This window comes from Neofelis nebulosa, chromosome 5, assembly GCF_028018385.1.
Source record: "Neofelis nebulosa isolate mNeoNeb1 chromosome 5, mNeoNeb1.pri, whole genome shotgun sequence".
Taxonomy (NCBI): Eukaryota; Metazoa; Chordata; class Mammalia; order Carnivora; family Felidae; genus Neofelis; species Neofelis nebulosa.
This window is the reverse complement of record NC_080786.1, coordinates 124,267,831-124,288,070: the sequence shown is the minus strand read 5'-3', so window position 1 is coordinate 124,288,070 and position 20,240 is coordinate 124,267,831.

Here is a 20,240-nt window from a genome sequence, read left to right as displayed (position 1 = left end):
GCTTCCTTTAAAGAATATGTAGTTAGGTCTTGTTTTGATCTACTCTGGCAATCTGTGTCTTTCAGTGGGTGCATTCAGACCATTGATGTTCAAAGTAATTATTGATATCATATTTGTTACTTTTTTCTTTAGGTTGTTCTCTGTTTCCATTTTTGTCTTCCACTCTTTTTTTTTTTTTTTTTGCCTTTGGGTTTTTCTTAATTTCTAAATTTTTATTTATTTTTGAAAGGGAGAGAGAGACACAGCGCAAGCAGGGGAGAGGCAGAGACAGAGGTAGACACAGCATCCAAAGCAGGCTCCAGGCTCTGAGCTGTTAGCACAGACCCCGACTGACCGGGGATCAAACTCACAGCTGGGATTTGACTTGAGCTGAAGTCAGATGCTTAACTGAGCCACCCAGGCGCCCCTGCCTTTTGTGGTTTTAACTGAGCATTTTATATGATTGCACTTTCTCTCTTCTCTTAGTATATCAATTGCTAAGTATATCAAATCCTCTTTTTACTGTTTTTAGTGGTTGCCCTGGAGTTTTCAATATACATCTGTAAATAATCCAAGTCCACTTTTAAGTGCATTATATTGTTGCACAGGTAGTGTAAGTACCTTGTTAAAACATAATACTAATTTTTCCCTTGTATCATTACAAGGAAGCATTGTCTTTCATTTTCCTTTTACATAAGTACACATAAGCATATTTATATATGTAAGCATACATAACTGAATACATTGTCACTATTATTATTTTGAATAAGTTATTATCAGATCAATTAAGAATAAGAAAAAATAAAAGTTTTTTATTTTATCTTCATTTATCTCTTCTCCCGTGCTCTTTTTTTCCTTATGCAGATTGAGTTTCTGACCTATTTATTTTTCTTCTCTCTAAAGAACTTTTTTCTTAAAGTATTTTGCAAGGAAGGCCTGCTGGCAACAGATGTCCTCATTTTTTTTCTGAGGAAGTCTTTATTTTTTCATCATTTTTAAAGGATGATTTCATCATTTTAAGAGGATATAGAATTCTAGGTTGGTATTTTTTTCTTTCAACCCCTTAAATATCTCACTCTACTCTCTCCTTACTTGCATGTTTTCTGAGGTTCATATATAATTCCTATATTTTCTTCTTTCTAGGTAAGGTATTAGCTTTGACTTTGTGTGATTTCCAAGTGGTATATCTGTCATGGGTAAAAGGAGTCAAAACATACAAACTTCCAGTTATAAAATAAGTAAGTCATGGGGATGTAATGTACAGCATGGCAGCTATAATTAATAATACTGTATGATATATTTAAAAATTACTAAGAGAGTGTGATCTTGAGAGTTCTTATTATAAGAAAAAGAAAAAATATGTAACTATGCATGATAACAGATGTTCACTAGATTTACTGTCACACTGATCATTTCACATTGTATACAAATACAGAATCATTATGTTATACATTTGAAACTAATGTATGTCACTTATAACTTAAATTGAAAAAAAATATCCTGATTTTTCCTCTGTACCACACTGCCCTCCTTATGTATACAAATGAATGTGTGTGTGTGTGTGTGTGTGTGTGTGTGTATGTGTATATATATACCTGTAGATAGATATATATATATATATATATATATATATATATATATATATATATATATATGCCTATACATGTGTTCATATGTAAATGTATGTGCATGTTTGACAAATGACCATTCCTGTTGCTCCTAAAGCATAACTGAAAAAAAATCTACTTTTATTGAGATATACTTGACAAATAAAATTATAAGATATTTTAAAAAAAGATATGCCAATTTTGTGTGTGTGTGTGTGGGGGGGTGAGGGTTCATTTATTCTCTTTGCTGTCCTCTGAGCTTCCTGGATCTGTGGTGTGGTGTCTAACATTAACTTGGGGGAAGTTCTTAGTCATTATTGTTTCAATATTTTCTGTTTCTTTCTTCTCCTGATATTTTCATAATACATATATTATACCTTTTGTTATTGTCCCACAGTTCTTATTTATTCTGTTTCTTCAGTCTTTTTTCTTTTTTCTTTTCAGTTTTGGACTTTTTAATTGGAATTTCCTCAAGATCAGAGATGTTTTCCTCAGCCATGTGCAGTCTACAAATAAGTCCATCAAAGTTATTCTTCATTTTGGTTTTTGATCTCTAGCATTTCTTTTTATTCTTTTTTCTCCTTTCTATTTTACTGTTTAAAATGTTTATTTACTTATTTTGAGGGAGAGAGAGAGTATGTGAGTGAAAGTTGGGGGAAGCAGAGAGAGAGGGGGAGAGAAAATCTCAAGCAGGCTGTGTGCTGTCAGTGCAGAGCCTGATATGGGGCTCCATCTCACCAAAGATGAGATCATGACCTAAGACAAAATCAAGAGTTGGATGCCTAACCAACTGAGCCACCCAGACACCCCAAATTTCCATTTTTATGCTTACATTACCCATCTGTTATTACATGTTGTCTATTTTATCCATTAGAGCCCTATGTATATTAATCATAATTATTTAAAATTTCCAGTCTGATAATTCCAACATTTCTTTCATGTCTGAGCCTGGTTCTGATGCTTGTTCTGTATCTTCAAATTGTGTTTTTGCTTTTAGTATGTCTTAAATTTTGTCTAGTCAGACATGATGTACCTGGCACTGGTTACTGTGGAGACTTTTTTTGTGGTTTTCTGTGCTTATAAGTTGTGATTCTCTGCATTCGCCTACTAGTCTCCAATTTGAGGGCAACATTTTGCCTTATGACCTCATTTTTCTTGTGGATCTAAGAAGAGTTGCTTTTTTAGTTTGTTTGGCTTTTTACCTGTTAGTAATACTGAATGGAGATTTCTAACCTTCTTACATGCTGGAACAGGAACCAGAAGCCATCCTTACTGATTTTGTGTAAGCTAGCATATCAAAAAAGATACCACTCAAAGATGTTGCTTAATAAATGCAGTCTTATTAAAAAAAAGTCAGTAAAGTATGCTGCCTGAGGATTTTGAAACAGTAAAAATAGTGTGTTTTTCCTCTACAACCAAACAAGAATCACCATTACATGAAACTTTTCTACTAATTTCACTTGGGTCCCCTTATCAAAATCACTAGAAATTTAACAGTGATATGAATAAGTAACATTTGATTGTGTTTTATATGAAGTTTATTTGCATTTCTGTTTTCTCCACCGATATGGAAACTCATACAAGGCAGGACCATGTCTTCTATTGTTATTTCTTGTGATATTGCTAATCTTTAAAATGCAATATATTTTTAAAGTTTGACAATCAGAAAGTATCTTAATGAGATATTTCTTTGCAAATAACAGGTGATTATTAATGACTCATATAGTATATAAAATCACTGGATAGCACATATATAAACAAATTTGGGACAGATAGCATGATAATAAGTGTGACTATATACAAATGAAGAGATAATTATTATGGGCTGATTAGTAGGCATATTCTTATTAGTGTATTGAATTTCTGATGGTATTTCTCATCTGCTCTTTACACATATTTTCCACACTGATGGAAATTCATAATGAAGAGATACAGAATATAAAATTAACTTCTGATAATTTTCTTGTATTACCAAAATGCACCCAGTTTCACTAGCAAAGTGAAATGAAATTCAACAACATCAATCTAAAAAACAAGCTAATTGTTATCTATTTACCTAGATAAAAGCCTCATACTGCCACTTAATCCCCCCCCCCATTATATTCATGGCCTCTGTTAAAATACTATCCTTCCAAATTGAAAACAACAACAACATGAAAGGATTATGAATTCCATGCACAGATTTGTAACCTAGTATGGCTAGCGAGCTCATAATGAACTACATCATTTGAAGTAGCATTTTGTTATGGAACATGGTTTTTACTTGCTCTCTTATTTCTGTTCATTAAAACAATGAGCACATAATAATGAATAAAACATTTGTATGCCATTTATTACATTCACCACTAAGGTGCCAACACTGACCATAAATTGAACTCATGCTCTCTCATGTTCATGCCAAAATCCATTTAATAGACATCTAAAAATTATTGAAAAAACAGAAGGTTGGGTTTCCCAAAGGCTGTCAACATCTGTATGTCTTTTAGAAACTTAAACACTATTCATTTTGGAAGGTAGAGAACATGAAAAGATGGATTTTGACCTTTTGTGGCACAAGTATAAAGTAAATATACTTTCCTTTGTGTTAAATATAATTCTGTAATTATTTAAAAATTGTGCTTTTTTCAGGAATTAAAATAATTAGAAAGGATTTAGAAAGGTATAGGGAATTCTGCCTTCTAAGTCATTAGATTGTTTAGTATTTCTAAAGAATAGTAAAGTCCTATGATCTGATGCTGTCAGGGGAAAGGTATTGGTAATTTTTTAATTTTTAATTCTGAGTCTTATTACTTTAAACATCAAATTTTAAAATGTTTACCATATTTGTTGGAATTATTTCTGGCATATATTAAGTGCTTTCCAGCCGAGGAAAAAAAAATCTTTATTTTTACACTTCCTCAAAAACAAAAAAATGAGTATTTTACAAGTTTGGATTAATAGTTAGGCTTTTAATTAATCCACAAATGTAAACAATATTCATAAATAATACATTGAAAAGTAATGAAGAATATTACTAAAATTTAAATTCTTGCCATTGGAAAGAGGTAGAATTAAAATGACCAAGATTCTGGGGCGCCTGGGTGGCTCAGTCGGTTAAGCGGCTGACCTCCGCTCAGGTCATGATCTCTCAGTTCGTGAGTTTGAGCCCCACGTCGGGCTCTGTGCTGACAGCTCAGAGCCTGGAGCCTGTTTCAGATGGATTCTGTGTCTCCCTCTCTCTGACCGTCCCCCGTTCATGCTCTGTCTTTTTCTGTCTCAAAAATAAATAAACGTTAAAAAAAAAAAAACCTTTAAAAAAAATAAAAAAAAAATAAAATGACCAAGATTCTAGAATTCTCCTTACTAGATTTTGTTTTAAAATATTAGCTAATTATAAAGATGAAATTAGCATGAATGAAAGGACTATCCATCTATTCCTAAATTTATTTTAGTGTTAATTATGTGCACTGATTTTGCTGACCTGTGTTTTATAATAGAAAGATAGGGATTGAGGGAAAATTTCATGTGGGTAACAATTTGGGAAAAAGAATGGCAAGTAGCAATAACAGATGCTCTCAAGTCTCTCAAGGGGATTTGAGAGATCACTCTCATGTGTAATCAGTAATTTCTTCACAAAAGCTAATCCATGGTTAATAATATCATCACCATCATCATCATCATTAACACTTAAGAAAGGAGATGAGATAAATGAGTGCCAATGAAGTGGACTAGAGAGGATCTAGAAAAGCTTTGTGAAGAGGTAAGAATTCGACCTATAGGAAAGAAAAGGACTTAGAGAAATGGAAAGGAAGGCAGGCAGTGTTCCTTACCTGAACACTGGTGTCAGCAATAATATTAACAGAAAACATGTATTTCTCTATTTTAAGGAATATGTACAGTTTATTTCTCATAAATGTGCAAGACTACATTTAGGAATTGAGATGAGTAAAAACACTATATTTACATAAGTTCTTAATTCAATGTCCCAATTTGCATATCATTTGCACCTCATTACCATACTTGTCAATCCATTCTGGACACCAGCCAGCAAAGTGGCAAACACTCAACCTTAAATTAGAGGAAGAAAAAAAATTGACTTTAATATAGCTATATTATATATATTTTTAGTGGTAGAATATGTGGATTTGGTTATGATTATGATTTGAATCATTTTGATATTTTATGAGCAATAGCGTTATCAAGCACATTATTTAAAATAATCTTTAGTTGAATTTTACATGGCAATATAATCACACATTTATAAAAAATGGGTTTTAGGGAGGGAAATTACTCTTGGAGTCTAAATACATAGTCATTTTTTTTTCTCTTTTGAGGAGTAATGTTTAAGATTAAAGTATCATAGGTCTAAAATATATTATGACCCATTTAAAATTAATGAGATTAATCATGATTAATAGATAATTATTTATACCATAGCAGTTAAGAATTTGAGTTTTGAATGAGATAGACCTAGATTCAGATTTTAGTTTTCCAATTTACTTGTGCTTGAACTTGGTGAACTTGGTTTTCCTCTTTAATAAGATGAGTATATTGAGCAATATATGTCCATTAGGGTTTGTTTTCTGTCAAAATTTATGTGATGATGTCTTTAATGTGCTTAGCACTGTGCATGATACAGAGTATGAGATCAGTGAATGATGTGATTTTGTTTTTTGTTTTGTTTTGTTTTTTTGCATTCACTTTTTGGATCTTAATAGCTTAGTGTCTGTTGGTATGTCAGCTGTTGGTATCCTGAAAGCCTTGGCCATAGAAGAAATAGGATAACAATCTCACATATGCCACTAATTAATTTAATTGGTCACTAGCATCCTTGGTCTAGTTCCCTAAAAAATCCCTTCCAGTACTTTTGAGGTTACTCTTTCAGAAATCTTGCACAGTAGTATAACACTAGAAGTGTTTCAATTTAATTATTTTATTTATTATTGTTGCCATTTATTCTATTTATTTAAACAAAAACAAAAGCAATTCACCTATTTCTCTAACTCCGCACCCCTCTGCCTCTGGTCACCACTAATTTATTCTGTCTCTATGAGCTTGATTTTTCTTATTTCTTTATTTGTTTGTTTGTTTATATAAGATTCTATGTGTAAGAGAGATCATACAGTATTTGTCTTTTTCTGACTTGTTTTGCTTTGGCATAATGCCCTGAAGGTTTATGCGTGTATGTCACACTTCTTTATCCATTCATCTATCCATGAATGGATAGCACTTAGGTTGTTTCCATATCTTGGCTACTATAAATAATGTTGCAAAAACATGGGAGTGAATGTATCTTTTTGGATTAGTGTTTTCATTTACTTTGAATAAGTATCTAGAAATGGAATTGCTGGATCCATGGTAGTTCTGTTGTTAATTTTTTGAAGAACCTCCATACTATTTTCTATAATGGCTGCACCAATTTACATTCCTACTGACAGTGCACAAGAGTTTGCTTTTCTCTACATCCTAGCCAACACTTGCTATTCATAGTCTTTTTGATAATAGCCATTCTAACAGGTGTGAGGTGATATCTCATTGTGGTTTTGATTAGCTTCTCCTTGATGATTATTAATATGGAGCATCTCTTTATGTGCCTTTTGGCCATCTGTATGTCTTTGGAAAAAATGTCTATTCTGATCTGCCCAAATTTTTTTTTATTTTTTTAATGTTTATTTATTTTTGAGAGAGAGAGAGAGGCAGTGTGAGAGCAGGGGAGGGGCAGAGAGAGAGGGAAACACAGAATCCGAAGCAGGCTCTGAGCTCTGAGCACATGGACTGTGAGATCATGATCTGAGCTGAAGTCAGACACTCAATCACCCGAGCCACCCAGGAACCCCTGATCTGCCCATTTTTTAATTAGATTGCCTTTTCTTGGTTTGTTTTTTTGCTGCTGAGGTGTATGAGATTTTTATATTTCAGATATTAGCTCCTTATCAGATATATAATTTGCAAGTGTTTTCTCCTATTCACTAGGTTGCCTTTTTATTTTCTTGATGGTTACGTTTGCTGTGCAGGCACTTTTTGGTTTCATGTAGTGCCTCTTGTTTATTTTTGCTTTGGTTGCTTTTAGCATTAGCTTCAAAAATCATCACCAAGACTTATATTAACAATCTTGGTGTGCTTGGGTAGGCTCAGTTAGTGAAACATCAACTCTTGATTTTGGCTCAGGTCATGATCTCGTGGCTCATGGGATTAAGCTCTATGCTGACAGTGCTGCTTGGGATTGTCTCTCTCTCTCTCTCTCTCACTCTCTCTCTCTCTCTCTCTCTCTGTCACTGCCCTTCCCAGCTCAGGTGCACTCTCTCACAAAATAAATATATACACATTAAAAAAGAATCTTACCCTATGTTTTCTTCTAGTAGTTTTATTGTTTCTGGTCTTATGTTCAAGTATTTTATTCAATTTGAGTTAATTTTTGTATATGGTATAAGAAAGTGGAACAATTTCTTTCTTTTGCATGTGACCAATTTTCCCCACACCATTTATTGAAGAGACTGCCTTTTCTCCATTGTGTACTTTTGGTTCCTTTGTTGTGAATTAATTGACCATATATGGTTGGGTTTTTCTGAGCTCACTATTCTGTTCCTCTGAGCTTTGTATATGTTTTCATGCTAATACAATACTGTTTTAATTTCTGTAACTTTGTAATATAGCTTGAAATCAGAGAGCATGATGCTTCCCATTTTGTTCTTTGTTCGTTGTTCCCACTTTACTCAGGATCTTTTATGTTTCCAAACATATTTTAGGACTGCCTTTTCTATTTCTGTGAAAAATGTCTTTGAAAATTGTAGTTCTTTCATTTGAACTCTTTGCATTTTTCTATAAGGGAGTTGGAAGTTAAGGTTTCATTGGTTACTGGATCAGTTCTTTTTTACTTATTTCTTTCAGTAAGGTTTTGTCCAACATTTGCCATATAATTTGATACATTTGTCACAGCTGCACCAAATTTTTAACATTTTTGATACATATTGCCGATGGCTCTCAAGAAATGTTGCATATTTCCATCAGTGGAATGTAAAAATGGGCAATATTTTAAAGTCTAATAGTTTTAAAAGCTTTTGCTCTTGTGAAAAATGCCCTGGACTGAGGTATGATAGGCATTTAATAGCTATTAAATCTAAGAACTGTGTGCATTGCAAATGCTCTGGGCATCTATTTCTCATCTTCACGGCAATGTATTTGAGTTACGTTAATGAGTATATCCACTTGATAGAAATTTAATAATATTCAAAGAAAGGATATATTTGGCAAACAATTAAAAGTTAAATAGTAAAAACAATTTAAAATGCAAGTGCTATGTGTGTAAAACAGCTCTTTGCAGTTATGAAAAAAAACAGGTACGAGTTATTTATCACGCAAGGATGTAACACTTGATCTATCAAGATCTGAGTTCTAGACAGGGCACAGTCATTATAGAAGTACTAAGAAAGGGAAATTTAAGAGTAAGAGAGTAAGTATAAGATAATTATTCCAACCCTAACCAGCTCAAGTCCTCAAAAACCAGGAGTAATTGAATGCTTTTGCATTTAGTCACAGTAAGTAGGCATCATTTTTCTATAGATACCAACATTCTCTTTTTTTAAAGTTTTTTTAAATTTATTTATTTTTGAGAGAGAATATGAGAGTGTGAACTGGGGGGCAGCAGAGAGAGAGAGAGAGAGAGACAGAGAGAGAGAGAGAATCCCAAGCAGGCTCTACACTGTCCGTGCAGAGCCCAACACAGGACTAGAACTCACGAACCCTGAGATCACAACCTGAGCCAAAATCAAGAGGCAGACACTTGACCAACTGAGTCACCCAGGTACCCCAAGATATGAGCCTTTTCTGGATGAAAGAGAATAGCTTTCCTAAACAGGAAGCAGAGGCACAAAAACAATCTCTGTAAGTTTCTAAGTACATAGCTCACTCAGGTAGGTCCGCAGTGGGGATTTACAAACTTGCTTGCACTTGTCCTTGTACTTTTTCATTTCAGTCCTTCCAGTATGCTTGTTTGTTTTCCTTTTAGCTGAGTGTCCAGCCTTTTACCAGTATGACAATGCCACTTAACTGCCCCTGGTACCTGTCTTACATCCAGTTGTCCAGTTTTGATTGACTGATCATGCTTAGCCTAAGTCCAGAAAGTCTGGGTCCACATATCAATGCCCTCTCTGTCTTTTATTCTGGGTATATTTTCTTGGATTCTGGGTATGTAGCATGCCTTTTGACAGGATAACATTTATAAAAATAAAACAGAAGTATATAATACTTTGGAGTAAACCTACATGAAACAAAATTGCATTTCATCGCACATAATTCTAATAAATTGAAAAAAAAACAATTACCAGTTTGTTGAAGGAAATGTAATGTGGTGGTTTGGATTCTGATCAGGCAGTTACAAAATTTCCAGTTAACAAACAAAACTATGATATTAGAACAAAAAAATTACCATAAATTTGACAAAGTTGGGAAATGTTAATAGGCAGTGTATTCAAATATGTAATCAGTAGGAGGTTGAAAATCAAACGGTCATTGTTAAATATTTTGTGAATTCATTATAGACTAATCTAATTTTCATTTCTGATTGGTAGTTTAAAGGAAGTTATACATAATAAATATGAATGTGAACAATGCATTTAACATGGTAATTTGTGAACATTTGAAAGATTGTCCTCTTCAACTAAGTATATACAAAACTTTGGAAAGAACACATGAACTGCAGGGAGGGGAGAGGGAATATCTATAGTGTCTATTAGAGCAACAGAACTGATTCTGGCACCAGATAGGATGGTTACAGTCGACAGCCCTTGTAGCATTGTCACAATATCTTTGTGGATAAGATGCAGAAACACACTGGATGCTGGTAAAGGACTGTGGTTTGAAGGACAGGTGATTGCTGATTAATGCATCATTGTCTACTAAGATAAGGTCTTGAACAATATGTTTCAGAGCTCTACTCCTTTAAAAATGTCCCATTCGACAGTTCTATTCATGGTTTCTTGGAACACACACAAGTCATTTGTGGGTGATCAAGATTGGTAGTGAATACATTATATGCAAAATTTAGATTCTAAAGATCTTAACAAGTGTGAAGTCAACCTATGTGAAACAAACAAGAAGGAATCTGAATCAAACAAGAAGGAGTTTAATAGATAATACAAAATTCCACACTTAATCCAAAACACATTCAAAAGAAAAAAACAAAACAAATCTCCTTTATAATGAAATTGAAATCAATGAAGTAATGACATTTTATGTAAAAAATTATTTTGAGGACCTGGATAACTCTAAGATTGTTACAAATTAATATGACTTGTGACTACCACAAATAAATTTAGGATGCATTGATGGAGACCTAGTGTACAGAAGAAGGCTAGACTATACTATAATCACCATTAAGGAATTTGGGATGCATTCTTAGAAATAGGGTGCATAGAACTAAAATATACTCATTTCTATTTTGTGTCCAGCTATTTGAATCACATTTTAAGGGGATGGCAGACATAGTAAAGATTACATAGGATGATGAAAAACAGGTACTATATGGAATACTCCAATGAAATGGGTATTGAAGCACGTGTTAATTACTGTGTATGGGAGAAGTGGGTAAGTACCTGGCTTGAGGGATTAGTGAGTAGGACATAGTCAGTGACTCACTGGGCCCAAATATAAGATGATGCCAGGAGGAAAACTGTGTATTTGAAATCCATGCCCATCAAATGACAACTTTGCTCAAGAAATGTCTTTTAGTCACAGATGTTATCAGTTGAGACTAGACTGCCCAGAGGGAACAACATAATTAAAGTGACAATAGGTGAGTTGCTGCAGGGAAGCCAGGAATTATCAATAACATACCTTAAATGTCAGAAATAATTTTTCTGACAATTTCCAACTGTGGTAGATTACATATTGTTCCCAATTATCAGAAAAATCATCTCTGACATTTAAGGTACATCTCTCCCAGGGAGGCACTGCAGTCACATGGCAGCCGTTTGGGATATATAATCCTCCTTCAGGGAGAGCTACACGATTTGTAGTGCTTCCCTGTGAGGCGAGTGTCCTTTTCTTTAGGCTTGGCCATGTGACATGCTTTAGTCAATAGAATATAAGCAGAAGTGATATGAAAAGCTGGAAAGAAGTTTTAAGGGTTATTAAGGGGTTCAGCCACTTCATTTTTCCTTTTTCCATGAGAATGAGAAAGGAACAGCTCAGAAACTTGGACTCCAGGAAACAGAAAATGCAGAACATTACTGAAGACTTGCTACAGATACCCAGCAAGAGCACAATGTGAGAACTAAATAAACTTTTTTTAGGTTAGGCCACTGAAATTTGGAGATTGCTTGTTCTTGAAACTTCCTTGGATAAATCTGATTGATGAAATAACACAGAAGCCATGGAAAGTATGTGTGATAGGGTACTGACGTGAGGCTCTTGGAAAGGCCACATCAAACTTCTACGATGCTATTTGGCTGATGAAGCTTAAATGAGAGGCTTGAAGCACTAGAGCTTTGTGAGGAGAAGACCTCGGGGTACACAGATAACTGCCTCTAACGGCCAAAAAAGCAAATTTAATCATTGAATCTAGGCAAGGAGGATCTGTGTAAAATATTATTTCTCACAATTCACTATAGAGTATATTGATGACATGAAAGACTTAGTGTGTGTTTGCTACTCAGGGTCACCATTCTCATTAATGATCTATGATTAAAAGTTGAAGGATCACAGTGAATTGACCCAATAACACAAAATGTGATGACCATATAGAAGGTAGAAAAATGACACTGCAAGGAAATTTGGGAAAATTGGAAGTAGGTTTTGTACAAACACAATTTGGTACTAACTGAAAGTTACTAAAAGTAATCCAAAGACCTGTGTATGAAGAAAGCTGATGCTTGACATAAGGTACTGTTGGCATTGTCCACTCCATTTTGTACTGCTATCCAACTTTCTAGAATTGTCATCTCATAAACTTTAGGTGTCATGTACCCCAATTCTTCTACCCTGGCATATGTTTGAATACTATATTCATCTTTTTCTTAGCTTTTACCCTTACTATAATACCCACAGTGTCATAGACAAGCTATTAAATTGCCCTGTTCTCTTCATCAAATGCCTCACTCCCTCAATACTATTTATTTTAAGGAACTAGAGAGTGTTATGCTAAGTGAAATAAGTCATACAGAGAAAGACAAATACCATATGTTTTCACTCTTATGTGGATCCTGCGAAACTTAACAGAAGACCATGGGGGAGGGGAAGGAAAAACAAAAAAGTTAGAGAGGGAGGGAGCCAAAACATAAGAGACTCTTAAAAACAGAACAAACTGAGGGTTGATGGGGGGTGAGAGGGTGGGGAGGGTGGGTGATGGGTACTGAGGGCACCCATTGGTATGAGCACTGGGTGTTGTATGGAAACCAATTTAACAATAAATTTCATATTAAAAAAAAAAAGGAAATATTCAAGTGACCTGCTTATATGTAACTGGTAACTAGGGCTTATAGCATTGTGAAATAGACCACTGATGGTTGAATTTATGATAAAATTTCAGTATGATAAAGTGAAATGAATTATTAAGAATAGTAGATATATGGTATCTGAGACCTGGTAAGTCTTTCAAATGTCATTTAAGCAAATTACAAAATTAACGTAATTTAGAGAATTATCTGGATAGTTGACTCCAGCAAAACTAGAAAAAGGTATGAACAATCAGATCAATCCTTAGAAAGGAGTAAGATGAAGCACTACAATTAGAAAAAGTTCTTTAAGTTGGTTTCTTTTTTTTTTCTTCAGCACTTGATACATAGGCCATAAATATTCACTGTTATTGTTTTGTAATTCATGTAATTGTCTCTGATAGTTTCTATGTACTCTCTATTTTCATATACAAAGTTAATAGAAGTTGATGAATTTTTGGTTTGGGATGGAATACATTCTTTTCATGGTCAATATACCCTTTGAAGACAGAGACATTTGATAAGTACAATTCAAGAAAGATTTTTTTTTAATGCACGCTATATTCTCTTTGTGATGTGTTTAAGATCCTGAAAATTCACTCATGTTGTGATTGGAGAAAAATAAGTTTAAAAATAGTTAATGGTTTTATTTATGTTCTCTCTATTTGCTGTATATTGTCAAAATGAATGTGAGGTAGTGTAATAAATGTAACCAATTTCTTGAAGCTAATAAGTAATCCTGAGTGAATCTGAACCGATGCTATAGCCCATTAAGTTTCAAACTATGGTTATAATTTTCTTCAGCAGACCTAGATACAGGATATATTTTTTCATTATCATAAACCTGAAGAGCAGACTGAAAGTGGAAAGCTACAGAGGTTTGCATGGTTCTTACAAAGGCTCTTGTTAAAAGGCCAGAGTAGTGGATTAGAAAATCTAAACCTGCTTTATGGTTTTGATATCCTCCTTGACTATTAAATATGTAGGACTGTCAAGCATGAGACACTTATGGAAATAATTCAGGAAGGAACCAGGACTCAACAACAGTACAAACAACAGAAAATAAATGGTCTTTAAAGACTTAATAAATGTACATGTCTCTGTCACTAACTAGATGGTGTGAAACAGAACAGAAGGTACCCCTACCCAAGCAAAATATTTGGCTTTAATACCAAAGCACAAAAAAAGCACATCTGTGGTGTTAGCAATACCTTAAGCTTTACTATTAAAAAAAAATATTTGGATTGTAGCCACATTTAAAAGAGAAAACCAATATAAGTCAAGTGCCCTTTCTTTTCTGGTGCACAGCTTATAGAAATATGTTTATTTTGCATCCCTGTATTTGCATACATACCACTCTCCTTGTTTCTTTGATAAAAGTTTTATGGGCAATAAATTATAAATCATGCTTATGTATAATTTATCCCTTTAAATACATATTTTATTTTTTGGCTTTTTAAATGAAAACCGTCTTTAGCTTTGTATTTTTAAGAGATTCAAATTCAATACTTTAAGAAATTCATGAATAAGGCATGTTTCAACCTTAATTTGCATTTTTATAGTGTCTGCTGTAGAACAGTATAGATTTTGCTTTCTGAGTGTACTCTTTCAAGCAGACATGATTCCCTTAAGAATAAGCCTTGAGAAAATTCACTTGCCCTTCATAAAACATACATTTCATTATCTCCCTATAAATTGGACACTTCCCTAACATGGTTGTGCATTTGTGTCTACTCCCTGAATATTGTAATATCCTCTAGTTCACATACACACACTAATACAAACAGAAAATGACCATTTTATTGTGTTGCATTGAATGGCAAGTGGCCTGACATGAATTCAAAATGCATTCTACCTTCAAGAAGATAATCTTGAAATTGTACAGTCCTTTAAGTAAGAAAACCATGTGGGAGAAATTAATTTTCCTGAGCTATAATCACATTTTAGAATTGGTTTAATATGCTAATAACATTGGTTAAAATAGCTAATATATTCTATAAGTTGAGAATATATTTAGAATATTGAACCAAAGAACTTTGGTTGATAAACTACAAGGGGATAGACCTCTCAATCTGTTAGAAAATGAAACTAAGAACTATAGTGATACCAATAGCATAGATAACATTCTCTTTTCTCTCTCTACCATCTACACAGGCCTATTTTGTAGCAATCACTGGTGTTCAAGAAGATTTTGTTTTATTTTTTTTAAAGTTTGTTTGTTTATTTATTATTTATTTATTTATTTATTTATTTATTTATTGACAGGTAGGGGAGGGGAGAAAATCCAAAGAAGGCTCCACACTGGCAGTGCAGGGTCTGATGTGGGGTCAAACTCACAAATGGTGAGATAATCACCTCAGTCGAAATGCAGTCAGATGCTTAACCAACTGAGCCACCTAGGTGTCCCAAGCTTTTGTGTTATAATTAGGAGAGGATTTGCAATTTCCTTTCAGCTAGAGCTTTGAGTAAAAAAGAAAATTTAGGTATCACTTAGGGAACACCTTCTTATTGTACAAGAACTAAGATTAGGAATCTCTAATGATCCCCTTTCTTTCACTCTTACTCTTTTCTAATGTCAGAATGCTCTACAGTCATCATCATCTTTTAACAATTTGTTCATTCCTCTTTCTTGCATAAAGAATTCTCTAATTATTTCTACTATTGTTTTCCTAATTGTATCTCCTCCCCCCAAATAAGATATGATGAAATGCTATCCCAAGTATCTCAGAATGTGACTTTATTTGGAAATAGGGTCTTTACAGAGATAATCAAGTAAAACTGAGGTCATTAGGGTGGGCCCTAATCCAGTATGGCTGGTGTTCTTACAAAAAGGGGAATTTTGCACATAGAGAAATGCACAGAGAAGACCAAGTGAAGACACAGTGGGGTCGGGGGGGGGGGAATGCTATGTGAAGACAGAGGATGGGAATGATGTACCTATAAGCCAAGGAACATTTGTGGCTACCAGAAGCTGGGAGACAGACATGGAATAGCACTTTGCCAAGCACCTTCAGAGAGATTATGCCCTGCCCACATCTTGATATTGAACTTTTAGCCTTCTTGTCTTCTAGTCTCTCATAATGTGCTAAATATCTCTGTCATAAAAATTATCTCATTCACTAATTTAATGTATACCTTTCTCTGCAAGACTAAACCTTACTTGAGGGAAAGGGCTATGTTTATCTGGTTCATGCCTTAGCTCTAGTACTTGTTAGCTGCCAGATAAATATGCACTGAACAAATAAACAACAGAATGGTAATGTGTTGTCTTTACCTTGCCCTGATCCTGTGTCTAGGTTTGTGTTCTCTTACAAGAGGCATGTATTAGCTTCCTAGGGCTGCCACACACACACAAAAATTGCCACATGTTTGGTGGCTTAAAAGAATACAAATTTATTCTATCATAGTTCTGAAGGCCAGAAATCTAAACTCGTGTCTTGGCAGGGCAATGTTCACCCTGAAATCTCTGAGGTAGAACCTTTCCTTGCTTCTTCCAGGTTCTGCTGGATCATGGCATTCCTTGGTTTGTCATTAACTCCAACCTCTACTTCCTTCTTCATGTGGCTTTTTTCCTTGTACCTCCTCTTTCTTTCTTTCTTTCTTTCTTTCTTTCTTTCTTTCTTTCTTTCTTTCTTTCTTTCTTTCTTTCTTTCTTTCTTTCTTCCTTCCTTCCTTCCTTCCTTCCTTCCTTCCTTCCTTCCTTCCTTCCTTTCTTTCTTTCTTTCTTTCTTTCTTTCTTTCTTTCTTTCTTTCTTTCTTTCTTTCTTCCTTCCTTCCTTCCTTCCTTCCTTCCTTCCTTCCTTCCTTCCTTCCTTTCTTTCTTTCTTTCTTTCTTTCTTTCTTTCTTTCTTTCTTTCTTTCTTTCTTTTTCTTTTTATAATGGTGTCTGTCGTTGCATTTAGGGTACATTCTAAATCTAGGACCATCTCCTCTAGATTAATTTAATCACATATGCAAAGACCCTTTTTTCCAAATAAGATCACATTCATAGGATAACTTGACTTTTTTTTTCCCTGACAATTCTTCAACTCACTACACAGTGAGGCTGGTTGATTTTATAAGATTTTGAGACTGTGAGCTCAAACTTAGCTGTTTTGTGTTCTAGCTGAAACGTATTGCATGGAGGACAGGGAGTTATTTTCTCTACTGTTGCACAGAATGGTGGAATTTGTGAATCTGGTTATCTGGTACCCAGAGGACTGGTGGCTTTACTGGCAAGAGGACATTGGTATGCACATTAGCATTCTTTTAGTGGCAGAAGCTACAGTGACACTGGTGATGCTTCTTCTAGCAGCTTCACAGGAAGAGGCTGTGGGCAAAGTTGGAGCAGGAAAAGAAGTTGCTTGGTGGACACCTAGGGAGACTGCAACCAAGCGCAGAGGTTTCTGGGAGCTTGCTGAAATAACTGCTTGAAGGGGAAAAGTGTTGACCATGGATCCCCTGGAATGGGGAATAAATGTCGTAGTGAACCCATTTTTCTTTTCTTTTTTTTTTTTTTTTTTTGTCACAGGCTATAAGGCTAGGTGACATTTAGTTTACAGCTAAAAATTGAAAAGAGAGAGAGATTTCTTGATTATATAAAATAAAATACAAGGAATTTCTAAATAATTACATTAATGTAAAAAGGATGAAATGTATAGTTGAAGTTTACAGAACAGTCCATTTAATTTTAGACTTAAAGTCACTATTTTCCTCATTAACATTACTGTAAAACAGAATCAATGAGTGATTTGAGACTCCCTTTCTTTGATTGAAATCTCCTAGTGAGCCTAATTAGTAATAGCAATACTAAAAAGCATAATCAATCTTGTATTTAGATAGAATAACTCCTTTGACTTGACTAACTGCCCAGTATGGTGCCCTAAATTTCCCTGGGTTAAATAGAAAATATCCCTGGAAAGGATCAATATTTTATACTAACAGTCACTTCCATTTGCCAGAAATGATTTTTTTTTCCTGATACTTTTCAATATGATATTACACTGGGGCAATTGTCTTGTGTGTAAAAGACTTAGTGTGATATGATCAGGGAAAAAAACTCCACAAAGAACAAAGAACATGAAATCAGAATTTCTGTTTTGAGTCCTAAATAATCACATAATCTTGACATATTCTTTCTGATAAATCCAAAGGGCTCCTAGCTCCACTACTTTATGATTCTAAAGGGAAAATGTATGACAAGATCTGTGTGACTTTTGCAACAGCCCCTTTAGAGGGCAGATCTGTTTGTGGCACCGTGAGTGAGATTTTACATACCAAAGCATCAGCTGAAGCTTTTGGCAAGGTCCCTGGAATCTACAAGGGATAATTTTACAAAGACTTTCAAAGGAAACCAAAGTCAAAATAATCCAGTTTTCCTGGGGCTAACACCACCAGACAGTCAGGTAGAGAGGCAGAGTAGAAGTTATAGAACTCATACAGAGAAGAAAATAAATCTGCTGGCTATTTATTTATTGTTTATTTGTTTTATTTATTTAGAGAGAGAACATGCATGAGTATGGAGGGGTGGTGTAGAGAGAGAGAGGGAGAGAGAGAGAGAGAGAGAGAGAGAGAGAGAGAGAGAGAGAGAATGAGCAGGGGAGGTGCAGAGAGAGAATCCCAAGCAAGCTGTGTGCTGTGGGAGCCCTATGCAGGGCTAGACCTCAAGGACCATAAGACCATGATATGAGCTGAAATAGAGTCCCATCCTCAACCAATGGAACCACTCAGATTCCCCTATTTATTTATTTTAAAAATTACTAGTTATATATTGAAAACTAGTATTTAGCTTGTGAAGAATCAACTATTTCTCAACACTTTCATTATCTCTTGCATATCATATCCATATGTAGATTATACACTATGTATAAGGTTGACACTTAATTCTCCTTCCTTCCTCCTTTTATTTCCTTCTTTACTTCCTCCTCCCCTCCCCTCTCCTCCCCTTTTCTCTCCTTTCCTTTCCTCTCCATTTTGAGGCTTTTGAATAAGAAACATGACTTTCTCCACATTTGGACTTGGGTTTAGCTGGGACTCCTCTCTAATATCAGAGGTGAGCTTTTCTTCTTATTCACTTATGACAAGTACATATTTCAAACTTATAACAATAAGAAAACCCATCCTAGGGTGAAAAAGGAACGAAAATGAAATAAAGGTAGCAATTTATTCAGAGAAATATTTTAAAAAAGCAAAGTTTGATCTTTCATGTGACTAGACTAAGCTAGCTAGTAAAATAAGAAATGTACTTATCAATATTTGCTATCAAAATCAGTTCTCTTCTTTAAAACATGATTTTAGATAAGTTATATTCCTTCATTTCTTTTTGGCTGAAGCAGCAAATGAAAACTTGATTCATTTTGATAAGTCATTGCATAATTACTATGTTATAAAATATAAAAACATTTTTGGACTAGTAATTAAAACAAGAAGTTTTGAAGGTAATTAACAGAGAAAATGGAAATAAATCCATTTTGGAAACATACATGGCATGATAACAATGGTACTTGGTTATATTTAAGGCATCAATTGAATATATACATTTCATATTTTTAGAAGAACTAAATTCTAAATGAGTAATAACATTTTTTACTTTAACAATCATACTAAAAGGCAATGTTCTGGCTTTTAATTACTACCTGTCCCAAATGTAAAGATTTCTTCATATTTTTGGATCATGGCTTTACTGAATGGTATTTATGACCCTCGTGGAATCATATAAAATATGATGTAAAGTAAAATCTTTATTACCATAGTTGAAATATAGGTTTTGGTTGTATTTACTTGAATAACAAGCAAATTCTTTTTAATTTTCTTTTCATTTTTATTTTTAAGAGAGAAAGAGCATGATCAAGGGAGGGGCAGAGAGAGAGAGAGAGAGAGAGAGAGAGAGAGAGAGAGAGAAAGTGACAGAATCCAAAGCAGGCTCCAGGCTCTGAGCTGTCAGCACAGAGCCCGATGTGAGGCTTGAACTCATGGACTGTAAGATCATGACCTGAGCCGAAGTCAGACATTTAACCAACTGAGCCACCCAGGTACCCCAATAACAGGGAAATTCTTGATGACATATGTAAGAAATTCATTAGAAAGGAACACAGGTATCCAATAAACAAATGGAAACCTCTTTGGCTTCCTTACTAATGAATGAGATATGTTCAAATAACAAGATCTCATTTGTTAATAAATTAATAATTATTAACAATAATGGTGACTACTGGGGCCTGGGTGGCTCAGGTGGTTAAGCATCCAAATTCAGCTTAGGTCATAATCC